Raw genomic sequence first — 5,933 nt, 5'->3', positions numbered from 1 at the left:
GATCCACAAGTTCCGGCAAACAGATTGAGAATCGTGGATCATGCGAGTATGACCCATTCGAAGGCACGTCAAAATCACCTCCTCTCATCGCACTTATCGAGTAGATGATATCCTTGCTATTAGATAACGGTAATTATATGATAATGCCCATTTCTAGTAGATAATAGGATATCATTCATAAATGTTTAAGAAAACAGAAGTTGTTTAAAGACTTCATAATCGTTATAAGCATCGTAAAAAGTGATGTAATTTCCTCCGCTTTGGTAATCTAGACCAAGCCAAGACCATTCTGGAATACATAGGCGACAGGTTGCACAGGACAAGCAACAGGAAACGATATGGCAGGGTGTCGTCTTCCATCACTAACTACTACCGCGTCAGGGGAAAGTCGACCTCTTCATGCAGCACCAGGCTTCAGTGGGCTTCTTGCTCAGCTGTAGTGTGGTATCAGGTCAGCCCTCCGATATCTGAATACATTCTGAATCGGATGTCCTTTACACTGCCAGTCAAACAACAGGACCACCAATTATGAAAAAATCGATATATTTCGGAATTATAAAACAAAACTGATAGTTATTCAATGGAAGTTCAATACGACAAAAGTTCTTAAAACAATACATTAACTGGTAAGATAAAATTTATAGAAACAACCTTTGAGATAGAATCCAATGGATTCAAAACAATTTTTGTTTATTTATTCTATTAAACATTAACAAAGTCAAAAAAATCTCCTTATTTATCACATTTTGGCTTATTTCGAATAGTACTGAGACAAAAATCGTTTTATGAAATAATGATTAATGACTAAAATCGACAAACAAGTTTTATTGACTTTTTATTTGAAATTTTCAAAATATGACCAATATAATTCAAAATATAAAATAGGAGGGAGACAAAAACCCTACCTTGTTGTTTAACAAATAAAAAATTAGGAAATATAAATAAAGACAAAGACATATACAATATATCGAAAATCTGAAAGTATAATCATAGCAGGAAATAGACCCCCAGTCCTCAACAGGTTCTATATTACCTTACAACAATTATAGTAGATTATTCTACCTTGCAAGGGACTTAATTCACTCAAATCTTATAAATAAATCTTTTTTAATTAGATTTTTCATCCTAAGATAGAAAAGCACGCGAATATATACTACGAGAGGAATATAGCTGTACTGAATTATGTTTGAAAGATCTGACGATTTCAAAGTACAGAGAACTCACTTCAAATCCGACAGTAGTCGATCAACAGCTATCAGAACAAAGAGACTTCCTCTTAGATTTTCTGATGCAGCTGACCCATTTTCTTCTTTAGAACTTCATGAAACTTGAAAACAACGACATTTCACTTTTCCTACCATTTCGACTTCTTTGATATATTTATATAAATCAAATCCGATTTTCATGTTTTCAATAATAATTATTATTATAGACGTATAAAATAAATAGATTTAACATGAAAAATAACCAACATGCACAATATTTTCTCTGTAGCAAAAAGAAAAGAAAGTAGGATAATGTGAATGCAGCAAGCTGGCCTTCAGGGAAAAGTACATGGGTTAAAGTATTATTAGATTTAATGTTATAAATTCTTGTTATTATGATATATTATAATACATAAGTTTCTTAATAAACCTTTATCCATATTATATAAACATTATTGACAAACATTGAACAAATACATAATGGAAGGGGGTACACAGTATTAATTAGCTCAGAGGCTGAGTTCAGCTAATAGTTGGCATAGTGTGTAATATAAATGCAATGAATTTACAAGAGATTGATCACTTGATATATTTATTTTTTTTATCCTAATTCTCTAAAACTGCTAACTTTATTTCATAGACGTTCCAACAATGTTTCCCTGAGCTAGTGAGTGCAAAGCTCCAAGTCCTTCAATCTTATCAATCATCTTTGTGCTTAGCTATGTCCTCTTGGACTTTATCCATCGACCTGTTTCTGGGTCGTCCATTTCCTCTCTTCCCCGAAGGAACCCAAACGCTAGGTCTTAGTTCGGAAAACATTCGTCCGACATTCTTTATACAAGAAAAAGAGTGTCTCTAAAAATAAATACAAAAATATTAATATTCTAGAATTCTATTTCTGTTACAGTCAAAAAGTTTGTATTATGGAAGCAAATTTTTAAAACATACATTAAACATTGAAAAATAAATAAATATAGAACGTACATCACTACTCCATTAAAGTAATAACTCATTAGTCTAATCTGTAACCTAAAGTTATGAAACTGGAATTTTTTGTTTATTTATTTCTGGTTTCTTATATTTCATATCCATTAATGGTCAAATGCCTACAGTGCCCAATCAAATGTTTTCTCCATTCACTCCGGGTTAAATCAATTGACAATGAATTTCCCACCGAAAAAAACAAAAATTTATCTTTAAAATTTAATAATTGCTTTCAGCTTAATACATCGATTAGCCGTCGTCAGTGAGCTCTGCCCAGGGCAAAATAATATACCATTCAATATTTCATTTGTTTTATTTTTTTAATAATAATATATGAACTAAGATATTATGTGCACTCACCAAAATATTATTTAAGCAAGTATTTATTTTTAAACATAAAATACAACACAGTCCTTGTTAATAATAATTACTTAATTATGTATTAGTTTTTATATTAACTAGTAACATCGGTTGAGGCGTTTTCTTACTAATTGTTTCAAGCCAACTAATAAGCACATGGTAGTTTTCTTTTATTTATATGTTTCTTTATTATTTTAAATATAATTTTTTTTCTTTCAATTCAGTGAGTGTTATTGATATGTTTTTGCACTTTTTTCTTCCTTTTTCTGTTTTTCATCTTTTATGCTTCTATATCTGTAAATATTTTATGAATGAAAATTTGATCACTAACACTTAATTTGTATTATTCTTCTCAATAAAATATTTTTTTTTTAAAATGTTTATTACTGATCAAATGGTTATGTGACACCCCAAACTGCATTACTCCCCCTTTGGCTTAACCTAGTCAGATGAAGACACGAAGACAATATCGTTATGAAAAAAGTATAGATAATGAATTGTAGAAAAATAATAAAAATTACAATATAGTAAAAATTTGAACAATAAAATTAATAAAAATAGTAAAGTAAAAATTAGTATTACTATGCAGTGTAATTCCTTTCACTTACCCCTACATTATTATTAAAAAATGATTATTGTAATACATAAAATTCAACACAGCTCTTGATAATAATAATTACTTAATTATTGTTTTAATATTAATATTATTGTTTTAATTTACTAGTGAGATCAATTTCGATATACAACAAAAATGATTCAAAAACTTTTCTTGCCTACTTTTCGATGAAAGATAAATAGTAGAATATTTGAAAGTAGAGGGTGTTATTAGTTATTTACGAATTTTATTATTTGCTTATATTTGTTATCAAACTAATATTTGTTTTAATGAATACACTTTTTAGTCAACTTATTGTTCATAGGGGATTTTGTGCCCTTCGCCTCTACTGCTGTCAGGTCTGGATTAGACAATTTTTACCGTTGTTTAAAAAAAAATATTGGCAGAAGGAATCCTAAAAAATCTTTTTCAAAGGAGAGAGGACAGCCGAGGCCGTGGAAGGTCGTTGAGATATTATTTTTCCATAAATATTAAAAAAAAATATATTACATACCTAATAATTGGGTAATTCACCTTCATATTATGTTTTTAAAAATAACAATGTTCAATTTCTTAAAAATGTAGGAAATTTACTATTTGACCGGAGCCCTAAAAAATTTGTACTAGAATGCATTCTCTTCACGGCCATGTCCGCAGTATAACTACATAAAATTGAGTTAATGAATACAAGCTATACATACTTTTAGAAATTTAATCTTCCTTTTAGTGTACTAAACACAATCTGGATTGAAACAGAATCGGAAAAAACTACATTTGTAAATTAAATGGATTCACAAGAAGCCAATTTGAAAAAAAACACTTAATGATTTTCCTCTGATAGGAAGGAGTTTCCAGGAAGACAGAGGGAAATCGTATTGATTGCGGTGCCGAGGAACCGCAAAGTGTTGGCAGTAAACCTCCAATTTGCCAGACAAAGAGAGGCGGGTACACGATCACAGGAGACGAAGAAGGAAAACAGTCTGGATCCTTCCAAGAACAATCTCCTTATCTGAAGACTGGGAAGGAAATGCCGAGCAGTTGATATGCCACGTTACACTGGAATTAGAGAAATAAAATTCATGGCTAGAGGCTAGAGTTCCTATTCCGTCGGTTAAAGTTAACAAGGGATGCAGGAATCACTATATTTTGGTTAATGAGAATAGTGAAGAAGTATCAAAGCTATTCGTACTGAAAACAGTAGCCATCAGGTTATATTAAGTTGTACATCGGATTCTTTTGATACCTAAAAGATAATAAACAAAAACGAAAACAATATTGTTAAAAAATGTGTTGGTCTCGAGTAAAATAATCCAGCCAATTATTCACTATACCGTGACTACATTATATCAAATACTATAGCGTCGATTATCTGGACGTCATTCTACGAGATGGTTAGTCTATCACCCGGACTAATTTTTATTTTTTTATAATTTATTCTTTTTTAAAAAATTGGAATAGATTCAAAATATTTTCCCGAGCTGAAAAATTTTAAAAACTGAAGACTTCTTTGGCATATCCGTACTGTCACAGTTATTTCGCTAAGCCACTTAACTAAAGTGTGTTGACACTGATTTGTTCGGATAACCAACGTTCTACTATATATCAACTAATCAGGCTTCCTACCATTCAGTTGGAAACAAAGATTGGGTAATGAATGTCTCTACTTTTTGGTATATTCAAAGAAATTTGAATTCTACGACTAATAAATTATAAGACGAAATAACCAGAGCAGGCTTCCCTTTAACAATCCTGATACTGTAGTTATAGATAGACCCAAGCGTAAGAAGAGACTTTGTTGTTTATGCACTATGCTCCAATGATAATATCCCTAAGACAGTGTCCGGAAACAACAATAAAATAATAATCGGGAATAATAGTCTAACATACACTGTAAGAATTTTTTTTTTAAATACTTATTTTATTTTTTTTGATAGATATTACAATCTACCACACAGTTGTGGGCAATAGGTAATAGTGATAAATGATCTCATACATACTAAAATAAAATAAAATAAATAAATAAAAAACTCTCTTAAAATATATAACTGTAAGAAATTAACAATAATTGTAATAATTAACTATAATTTCATCTTCAGAGTGACGGGCAGAGTCCTTTAAACAAAAAAAAAGAAAAGTAGTCTGGCATTAATTCAGCTAATGTTAATATAAAATAACGCATTAATACAAAATTAATCTGACGATCAATTTTTTTTTCTTTTTGGATTAATTTGTAAGTATTTATAATTTATTTGAAACCTATAACAAACTCGTATTGATTAGTCATTTTATTAAAATTGCGATTTCAAAATGTTTTGGATCTTTATAGTGGTACATGCTTCATTTTTAGTCGATCGTTATAAGAAAATGTGACGATTTCAGTCATAAAACTGAAATACACGTGTTTGGATAATCACGGTTGCAAATCTAATTGCCGGACATTTGTTCCCACCAACACAAATGCCAAGTTCAGAACCGTCAAAACAATACACGAATCTGGGCCAGGAATGGAGTCTGATTTCCAACTATCATTGGAACATGCGCAGTACATTAATCCTGTATCAGATGCTACCATGGTGTTACGTAATTATGCATTCATCGTTCGAAGGAACCTTTAATAATTCAGGTTTTTGCCCGTTGGCAACAGGAATGGTTTATTAAAACCTAATGGAATAAAACCTCTCAGATAATGGCAGTCACTAGTTCTCATTAGTATAGCGAGTTTCTTACTACAATTTATTATTTAGTTTAACTTACGAACGATGATATGCTTATTCCTCGTATAGTCGAGT

At 30.6% G+C, this 5,933-nt stretch overlaps 1 long non-coding RNA gene across 1 annotated transcript in view; it reads right to left on the bottom strand.

Annotated features, from left to right (window-relative positions):
* Positions 1 to 1,640: 1,640 nt before the first annotated feature.
* The window catches only part of LOC136797153 (uncharacterized), a 35,715-nt gene continuing 31,422 nt past the window's right edge, over positions 1,641 to 5,933 (bottom strand). The window contains exon 3 of the long non-coding RNA XR_010845001.1: positions 1,641 to 2,060. This is a non-coding gene — a long non-coding RNA (uncharacterized lncRNA). The remainder of the gene's footprint in view (positions 2,061 to 5,933) is intronic.

Source organism: Halyomorpha halys, unplaced genomic scaffold (assembly GCF_000696795.3).
Source record: "Halyomorpha halys isolate HHAL.00 unplaced genomic scaffold, Hhal_1.1 Scaffold186.1, whole genome shotgun sequence".
Lineage (NCBI taxonomy): Eukaryota > Metazoa > Arthropoda > Insecta > Hemiptera > Pentatomidae > Halyomorpha > Halyomorpha halys.
This window is presented reverse-complemented; position numbering and strand designations above follow the sequence as displayed.